Consider the following 10000-nt stretch of genomic DNA (forward strand, 5'->3'; position numbering starts at 1 on the left):
CAAGCATCGAACCGACGTGACGTATCTGACGGTGACTCAGGCATCCGTGTACTGCCACCACTATCCACCCCCCCCCCTCTCTCTCTGCCCCCTTCCCACACAATACCAAATTTAACCAACTTTATCGCTTAACCTAACTGTGGCTGTACCAGTTTATCGCTTAACCTAACTGTGGCTGTACCAGTTTATCGCTTAACCTAACTGTGGCTGTACCAGTTTATCGCTTAACCTAACTGTGGCTGTACCAGTTTATCGCTTAACCTAACTGTGGCTGTACCAGTTTATCGCTTAACCTAACTGTGGCTGTACCAGTTTATCGCTTAACCTAACTGTGGCTGTACCAGTTTATCGCTTAACCTAACTGTGGCTGTACCAGTTTATCGCTTAACCTAACTGTGGCTGTACCAGTTTATCGCTTAACCTAACTGTGGCTGTACCAGTTTATCGCTTAACCTAACTGTGGCTGTACCAGTTTATCGCTTAACCTAACTGTGGCTGTACCAGTTTATCGCTTAACCTAACTGTGGCTGTACCAGTTTATCGCTTAACCTAACTGTGGCTGTACCAGTTTATCGCTTAACCTAACTGTGGCTGTACCAGTTTATCGCTTAACCTAACTGTGGCTGTACCAGTTTATCGCTTAACCTAACTGTGGCTGTACCAGTTTATCGCTTAACCTAACTGTGGCTGTACCAGTTTATCGCTTAACCTAACTGTGGCTGTACCAGTTTATCGCTTAACCTAACTGTGGCTGTACCAGTTTATCGCTTAACCTAACTGTGGCTGTACCAGTTTATCGCTTAACCTAACTGTGGCTGTACCAGATTATCGCTTAACCTAACTGTGGCTGTACCAGTTTATCGCTTAACCTAACTGTGGCTGTACCAGTTTATCGCTTAACCTAACTGTGGCTGTACCAGTTTATCGCTTAACCTAACTGTGGCTGTACCAGTTTATCGCTTAACCTAACTGTGGCTGTACCAGTTTATCGCTTAACCTAACTGTGGCTGTACCAGTTTATCGCTTAACCTAACTGTGGCTGTACCAGTTTATCGCTTAACCTAACTGTGGCTGTACCAGTTTATCGCTTAACCTAACTGTGGCTGTACCAGTTTATCGCTTAACCTAACTGTGGCTGTACCAGTTTATCGCTTAACCTAACTGTGGCTGTACCAGTTTATCGCTTAACCTAACTGTGGCTGTACCAGTTTATCGCTTAACCTAACTGTGGCTGTACCAGTTTATCGCTTAACCTAACTGTGGCTGTACCAGTTTATCGCTTAACCTAACTGTGGCTGTACCAGTTTATCGCTTAACCTAACTGTGGCTGTACCAGTTTATCGCTTAACCTAACTGTGGCTGTACCAGTTTATCGCTTAACCTAACTGTGGCTGTACCAGATTATCGCTTAACCTAACTGTGGCTGTACCAGATTATCGCTTAACCTAACTGTGGCTGTACCAGTTTATCGCTTAACCTAACTGTGGCTGTACCAGTTTATCGCTTAACCTAACTGTGGCTGTACCAGATTATCGCTTAACCTAACTGTGGCTGTACCAGATTATCGCTTAACCTAACTGTGGCTGTACCAGTTTATCGCTTAACCTAACTGTGGCTGAACCAGTTTATCGCTTAACCTAACTGTGGCTGTACCAGTTTATCGCTTAACCTAACTGTGGCTGTACCAGTTTATCGCTTAACCTAACTGTGGCTGTACCAGTTTATCGCTTAACCTAACTGTGGCTGTACCAGTTTATCGCTTAACCTAACTGTGGCTGTACCAGTTTATCGCTTAACCTAACTGTGGCTGTACCAGTTTATCGCTTAACCTAACTGTGGCTGTACCAGTTTATCGCTTAACCTAACTGTGGCTGTACCAGTTTATCGCTTAACCTAACTGTGGCTGTACCAGATTATCGCTTAACCTAACTGTGGCTGTACCAGATTATCGCTTAACCTAACTGTGGCTGTACCAGATTATCGCTTAACCTAACTGTGGCTGTACCAGATTATCGCTTAACCTAACTGTGGCTGTACCAGATTATCGCTTAACCTAACTCAATTTGTCCCTTAACCTAACTCAATTTGTCCCTTAACCTAACTCAATTTGTCCCTTAACCTAACTCAATTTGTCCCTTAACCTAACTCAATTTGTCCCTTAACCTAACTCAATTTGTCCCTTAACCTAACTCAATTTGTCCCTTAACCTAACTCAATTTGTCCCTTAACCTAACTCAATTTGTCCCTTAACCTAACTCAATTTGTCCCTTAACCTAACTCAATTTGTCCCTTAACCTAACTCAATTTGTCCACACTAGATCGCGTGTTTTGTCCCTTAACCTAACTCAATTTGTCCCTTAACCTAACTCAAGTTGTCCCTTAACCTAACTCAAGTTGTCCCTTAACCTAACTCAAGTTGTCCCTTAACCTAACTCAAGTTGTCCCTTAACCTAACTCAAGTTGTCCCTTAACCTAACTCAAGTTGTCCCTTAACCTAACTCAAGTTGTCCCTTAACCTAACTCAAGTTGTCCCTTAACCTAACTCAAGTTGTCCCTTAACCTAACTCAAGTTGTCCCTTAACCTAACTCAAGTTGTCCCTTAACCTAACTCAAGTTGTCCCTTAACCTAACTCAAGTTGTCCCTTAACCTAACTCAAGTTGTCCCTTAACCTAACTCAAGTTGTCCCTTAACCTAACTCAAGTTGTCCCTTAACCTAACTCAAGTTGTCCCTTAACCTAACTCAAGTTGTCCCTTAACCTAACTCAAGTTGTCCCTTAACCTAACTCAAGTTGTCCCTTAACCTAACTCAAGTTGTCCCTTAACCTAACTCAATTTGTCCCTTAACCTAACCCACGTTGTCCCTTAACCTAACTCAAGTTGTCCCTTAACCTAACTCAAGTTGTCCCTTAACCTAACTCAAGTTGTCCCTTAACCTAACTCAAGTTGTCCCTTAACCTAACTCAAGTTGTCCCTTAACCTAACTCAAGTTGTCCCTTAACCTAACTCAAGTTGTCCCTTAACCTAACTCAAGTTGTCCCTTAACCTAACTCAAGTTGTCCCTTAACCTAACTCAAGTTGTCCCTTAACCTAACTCAAGTTGTCCCTTAACCTAACTCAAGTTGTCCCTTAACCTAACTCAAGTTGTCCCTTAACCTAACTCAAGTTGTCCCTTAACCTAACTCAAGTTGTCCCTTAACCTAACTCAAGTTGTCCCTTAACCTAACTCAAGTTGTCCCTTAACCTAACTCAAGTTGTCCCTTAACCTAACTCAAGTTGTCCCTTAACCTAACTCAAGTTGTCCCTTAACCTAACTCAAGTTGTCCCTTAACCTAACTCAAGTTGTCCCTTAACCTAACTCAAGTTGTCCCTTAACCTAACTCAAGTTGTCCCTTAACCTAACTCAATTTGTCCCTTAACCTAACTCAATTTGTCCCTTAACCTAACTCAATTTGTCCCTTAACCTAACTCAAGTTGTCCCTTAACCTAACTCAATTTGTCCCTTAACCTAACTCAATTTGTCCCTTAACCTAACTCAATTTGTCCCTTAACCTAACTCAATTTGTCCCTTAACCTAACTCAAGTTGTCCCTTAACCTAACTCAAGTTGTCCCTTAACCTAACCCACGTTGTCCCTTAACCTAACCCACGTTGTCCCTTAACCTAACCGACGTTGTCCCTTAACCTAACCGACGTTGTCCCTTAACCTAACCGACGTTGTCCCTTAACCTAACCGACGTTGTCCCTTAACCTAACCGACGTTGTCCCTTAACCTAACCGACGTTGTCCCTTAACCTAACCGACGTTGTCCCTTAACCTAACCCACGTTGTCCCTTAACCTAACCCACGTTGTCCCTTAACCTAACCCACGTTGTCCCTTAACCTAACCCACGTTGTCCCTTAACCTAACCCACGTTGTCCCTTAACCTAACCCACGTTGTCCCTTAACCTAACCCACGTTGTCCCTTAACCTAACCCACGTTGTCCCTTAACCTAACCCACGTTGTCCCTTAACCTAACCCACGTTGTCCCTTAACCTAACCCACGTTGTCCCTTAACCTAACCCACGTTGTCCCTTAACCTAACCCACGTTGTCCCTTAACCTAACCCACGTTGTCCCTTAACCTAACCCACGTTGTCCCTTAACCTAACCCACGTTGTCCCTTAACCTAACCCACGTTGTCCCTTAACCTAACCCACGTTGTCCCTTAACCTAACCCACGTTGTCCCTTAACCTAACCCACGTTGTCCCTTAACCTAACCCACGTTGTCCCTTAACCTAACCCACGTTGTCCCTTAACCTAACCCACGTTGTCCCTTAACCTAACCCACGTTGTCCCTTAACCTAACCCACGTTGTCCCTTTGCCTAACATAGTTCACTGCTCGGAATCTCTGGTGTCGTTGTTATCCTCATGTAGATGTCTTGCGAGTGTTGCTTACTTTCCACATATTCCTGCTATCCACTGTCAATTGTACTGCAATAGGACTATATCGCCGACCCCCCCCCTCCCCCCCCTCTGTCCCCCTCTGTCCCCCTCTTTGTGTCTCTGTCCTCTCAAGCTGGTCGGTCTGGCGTTTGAGTGTTAAATGAGCCTCGCAGCTGTTCAGTTGCATTCAGATGTCGACGCCCTCAGTGTACGTCGTGGTATGGTCTGTGTCCATTGTCCGCTGATGTCGTACGCGTAACCCACACGCTGTACCGATCATCGGTCGTTACGTACAGAGTGAAGTAGTGTGATACGTGTGACCGTACGCTGGCTGTGCCCAACGGTGTCGAATCTCAATTTCCATATGTTGTGCTTGATGCTACTTGTCTCGTCTCCCAATAACAGCTAGGTTGCACTGTGGTACGCCGTAGAGGCGTGTGGGAGGAACGTACGAACGCATTGTATGTCACCCTGGGTCGCTGGGGGTGGTGGTGCGGTGAGTCAGGTCAGGTCAGGTCAGCGTGAGCCGTCTGATGTAGTGACGCGTGTATTCCGACTTTGTCGTATTGCCTCACACAAAGTGCTACCCTGGTGGACCGCGTTCCATATCTGGGACATGCCGCAGATGCCGGTTGACAGTGGATCGCGGAAGGTACATCGCATACGTGCGCGGGCCACCTTCCACGTGTTCTCTTCTGCACATGTCGCAGTGTGTATGTGGTCTGATGTAGCGTGTCGTGACACATGACATCCTGGCATGCAAGAATTGTTGAATTCGCAAATGTAGGTGGACATCTACGTTTACTGCCCAAGATACGCAAATGAACTGGAAATCCGTTGTTGAGCGGTTGTTCACGCTGGAGGTGAATCTGTGATGGCGACGATCGGTACAGCTATTAACCGGTTGTTTCAGCGGTACCCGCCACATCCACACGCGTGACTAGGCCCATGTGGGTATGAAGCGATACGCGGCGGTGGCTTGGTGGGACTGTTCCCGGCCGGTGAAGGGGGGCCGCCCGGCGTGTTGGCCGCGCGCTGCGTGGGCGCACGCGCAACAGGCGGCTGGTGGGGGGCGCCGAGTGGCAGGAGCGCCAGCCGACGGGCCCGGCAGGCGGCGCAGCTACGCTGCGGCGCACCCTGCACGCGGCGCCTGGCGGCCAAAGTTGGTTCAGCCGAGCCCGGTGCGAAGCGCGGTGGACATCTGCAGTGTGCTGGTCTGATTGAGGACTGTGTGCGTTGAGGATGCGCCGCCGCCTGGCACTCGGCGCCGCGACGCCGTCTGCTGCTCGGTCGCCCCAGCGGTTCTCGCAGGTGGTTTGTATCGCAGTTGTGCGGACGTGTTGGCGCGTGCGCTGTGCTGGGAGAGTTCGCTTCTGCACCCAAGTGGGGCTTTGCCCTTGTGTGGCGCTGGCGTTGGAGCTGCCGGTCACCATAGGTGGCGCGTGTTGTCTCCCGCCGGCAATGCCACGACAGCACGCTCCCGGGCCTCTGTCGGCAGCGGCAAGCTCAGTTGGGAGCAAGGGTGTTCGCACTAAAACCGTCTACTCGCCTAACTCCGGGCGATTGCGCCTCTCTCGAAACCGACCAAGTACCTAGGACGGCGCTGCGCGCCGCCGGGACCTGAGAGGGTTTCGAGGTGTATCGTGCAGGGGAGCTCGGCCTCCTCCTGTTTGCAGAATAATTGAGCGGACGCTTGCGTGTTCGCGCGGGCCCCCGGGACACACTCCCGGGCGGCCGGCTGCTCAGCTCTAGTTGACGCAGCTCCCTGGTTGATCCTGCCAGTAGTCATATGCTTGTCTCAAAGATTAAGCCATGCATGTCTCAGTACAAGCCGCATTAAGGTGAAACCGCGAATGGCTCATTAAATCAGTTATGGTTCCTTAGATCGTACCCACGTTACTTGGATAACTGTGGTAATTCTAGAGCTAATACATGCAAACAGAGTCCCGACCAGAGATGGAAGGGACGCTTTTATTAGATCAAAACCAATCGGATTGGCTTGTCTGGTCCGTTTGCCTTGGTGACTCTGAATAACTTTGGGCTGATCGCACGGTCCTCGTACCGGCGACGCATCTTTCAAATGTCTGCCTTATCAACTGTCGATGGTAGGTTCTGCGCCTACCATGGTTGTAACGGGTAACGGGGAATCAGGGTTCGATTCCGGAGAGGGAGCCTGAGAAACGGCTACCACATCCAAGGAAGGCAGCAGGCGCGCAAATTACCCACTCCCGGCACGGGGAGGTAGTGACGAAAAATAACGATACGGGACTCATCCGAGGCCCCGTAATCGGAATGAGTACACTTTAAATCCTTTAACGAGTATCTATTGGAGGGCAAGTCTGGTGCCAGCAGCCGCGGTAATTCCAGCTCCAATAGCGTATATTAAAGTTGTTGCGGTTAAAAAGCTCGTAGTTGGATTTGTGTCCCACGCTGTTGGTTCACCGCCCGTCGGTGTTTAACTGGCATGTATCGTGGGACGTCCTGCCGGTGGGGCGAGCCGAAGGGGTGCTTTCGCGTCCCGAGGCGGACCCCGTTTAAATCCTACCAGGGTGCTCTTTGTTGAGTGTCTCGGTGGGCCGGCACGTTTACTTTGAACAAATTAGAGTGCTTAAAGCAGGCAAGCCCGCCTGAATACTGTGTGCATGGAATAATGGAATAGGACCTCGGTTCTATTTTGTTGGTTTTCGGAACCCGAGGTAATGATTAATAGGGACAGGCGGGGGCATTCGTATTGCGACGTTAGAGGTGAAATTCTTGGATCGTCGCAAGACGAACAGAAGCGAAAGCATTTGCCAAGTATGTTTTCATTAATCAAGAACGAAAGTTAGAGGTTCGAAGGCGATCAGATACCGCCCTAGTTCTAACCATAAACGATGCCAGCCAGCGATCCGCCGCAGTTCCTCCGATGACTCGGCGGGCAGCCTCCGGGAAACCAAAGCTTTTGGGTTCCGGGGGAAGTATGGTTGCAAAGCTGAAACTTAAAGGAATTGACGGAAGGGCACCACCAGGAGTGGAGCCTGCGGCTTAATTTGACTCAACACGGGAAACCTCACCAGGCCCGGACACCGGAAGGATTGACAGATTGATAGCTCTTTCTTGATTCGGTGGGTGGTGGTGCATGGCCGTTCTTAGTTGGTGGAGCGATTTGTCTGGTTAATTCCGATAACGAACGAGACTCTAGCCTGCTAACTAGTCGCGTGACATCCTTCGTGCTGTCAGCGATTACTTTTCTTCTTAGAGGGACAGGCGGCTTCTAGCCGCACGAGATTGAGCAATAACAGGTCTGTGATGCCCTTAGATGTTCTGGGCCGCACGCGCGCTACACTGAAGGAATCAGCGTGTCTTCCTAGGCCGAAAGGTCGGGGTAACCCGCTGAACCTCCTTCGTGCTAGGGATTGGGGCTTGCAATTGTTCCCCATGAACGAGGAATTCCCAGTAAGCGCGAGTCATAAGCTCGCGTTGATTACGTCCCTGCCCTTTGTACACACCGCCCGTCGCTACTACCGATTGAATGATTTAGTGAGGTCTTCGGACTGGTACGCGGCATCGACTCTGTCGTTGCCGATGCTACCGGAAAGATGACCAAACTTGATCATTTAGAGGAAGTAAAAGTCGTAACAAGGTTTCCGTAGGTGAACCTGCGGAAGGATCATTACCGACTAGACTGCATGTCTTTCGATGTGCGTGTCGTGTCGCGCAACACGCTACCTGTACGGCAGTGGCCGTGCGCCGCGTGCGGAACCACGCGTGCCTCTCAAAACTAGCGGAAGTGTTGTTGTTGTGTGGTACGAGCGCTGAAGCTCTGGAGCGGCTGGCCTGCGGTACCTGGCGCCTGGCGCCGGTTTTGAATGACGTTCGCCCGAGTGCCTGTCCGCTCCGGTGTGGAGCCGTACGACGCCCATCGGCTGTGAGGCCGTTGGACACAAAAAAAATAGTGGAACAGGGGCCGTCAGACGCCTCAGTCCCGCAAATGCTACTGTCTTGAAAGAGACAGTGGGAGACTGAAAAGGAAAAGATCACCCAGGACGGTGGATCACTCGGCTCGTGGGTCGATGAAGAACGCAGCAAATTGCGCGTCGACATGTGAACTGCAGGACACATGAACATCGACGTTTCGAACGCACATTGCGGTCCATGGATTCCGTTCCCGGGCCACGTCTGGCTGAGGGTCGGCTACGTATACTGAAGCGCGCGGCGTTTGTCCCGCTTCGGAGACGTGGGAGTGTCGTGGTCGCCTGTGTGGCCGGCCGCGTCTCCTTAAACGTGCGATGCGCGCCCGTCGCCTGGCGGTTCGCATACCGGTACTTTCTCGGTAGCGTGCACAGCCGGCTGGCGGTGTGGCGTGCGACACCTCGTACAACGACCTCAGAGCAGGCGAGACTACCCGCTGAATTTAAGCATATTACTAAGCGGAGGAAAAGAAACTAACAAGGATTCCCCCAGTAGCGGCGAGCGAACAGGGAAGAGTCCAGCACCGAACCCCGCAGGCTGCCGCCTGTCGTGGCATGTGGTGTTTGGGAGGGTCCACTACCCCGACGCCTCGCGCCGAGCCCAAGTCCAACTTGAATGAGGCCACGGCCCGTAGAGGGTGCCAGGCCCGTAGCGGCCGGTGCGAGCGTCGGCGGGACCTCTCCTTCGAGTCGGGTTGCTTGAGAGTGCAGCTCCAAGTGGGTGGTAAACTCCATCTGAGACTAAATATGACCACGAGACCGATAGCGAACAAGTACCGTGAGGGAAAGTTGAAAAGAACTTTGAAGAGAGAGTTCAAAAGTACGTGAAACCGTTCTGGGGTAAACGTGAGAAGTCCGAAAGGTCGAACGGGTGAGATTCACGCCCATCCGGCCACTGGCCCCCGCCCTCGGCAGATGGGGCCGGCCGCCCGCGCGGAGCAATCCGCGGCGGGGTCGTGTCCGGTTGCCTTTCCACTCGCCGCGGGGTGGGGCCGTTCCGGTGTGCGGTGGGCCGCACTTCTCCCCTAGTAGGACGTCGCGACCCGCTGGGTGCCGGCCTACGGCCCGGGTGCGCAGCCTGTCCTTCCGCGGGCCTCGGTTCGCGTCTGTTGGGCAGAGCCCCGGTGTCCTGGCTGGCTGCTCGGCGGTATATCTGGAGGAGTCGATTCGCCCCTTTGGGCGCTCGGGCTCCCGGCAAGCGCGCGCGGTTCTTCCCGGATGACGGACCTACCTGGCCCGGCCCCGGACCCGCGCCGCTGTTGGCTCGGGATGCTCTCGGGCGGAATAATCGCTCCCGTCAGCGGCGCTTCAGCTTTGGACAATTTCACGACCCGTCTTGAAACACGGACCAAGGAGTCTAACATGTGCGCGAGTCATTGGGCTGTACGAAACCTAAAGGCGTAATGAAAGTGAAGGTCTCGCCTTGCGCGGGCCGAGGGAGGATGGGGCTTCCCCGCCCTTCACGGGGCGGCGGCCTCCGCACTCCCGGGGCGTCTCGTCCTCATTGCGAGGTGAGGCGCACCTAGAGCGTACACGTTGGGACCCGAAAGATGGTGAACTATGCCTGGCCAGGACGAAGTCAGGGGAAACCCTGATGGAGGTCCGTAGCGATTCTGACGTGCAAA

The 10000-nt window shown here is 51.6% G+C and overlaps 3 non-coding genes across 3 annotated transcripts in view; all 3 read left to right on the forward strand.

Annotated features, from left to right (window-relative positions):
• The first annotated feature begins 6187 nt into the window (after window positions 1-6187).
• Window positions 6188-8080, forward strand: LOC126333992 (small subunit ribosomal RNA). Its single transcript, XR_007564496.1, has one exon. It is a non-coding gene; the product is annotated as a small subunit ribosomal RNA (ribosomal RNA).
• A 362-nt stretch (window positions 8081-8442) lies between these two features.
• Window positions 8443-8597, forward strand: LOC126333990 (5.8S ribosomal RNA). Its single transcript, XR_007564494.1, has one exon. It is a non-coding gene; the product is annotated as a 5.8S ribosomal RNA (ribosomal RNA).
• Window positions 8598-8785: 188 nt separating this feature from the next.
• LOC126333989 (large subunit ribosomal RNA) overlaps window positions 8786-10000 on the forward strand; it is a 4222-nt gene continuing 3007 nt past the window's right edge. Inside the window, exon 1 of the ribosomal RNA XR_007564493.1 lies at window positions 8786-10000. This exon is cut by the window's right edge and continues 3007 nt beyond it. This is a non-coding gene — a ribosomal RNA (large subunit ribosomal RNA).

This window comes from Schistocerca gregaria, unplaced genomic scaffold, assembly GCF_023897955.1.
Source record: "Schistocerca gregaria isolate iqSchGreg1 unplaced genomic scaffold, iqSchGreg1.2 ptg001667l, whole genome shotgun sequence".
NCBI lineage: Eukaryota > Metazoa > Arthropoda > Insecta > Orthoptera > Acrididae > Schistocerca > Schistocerca gregaria.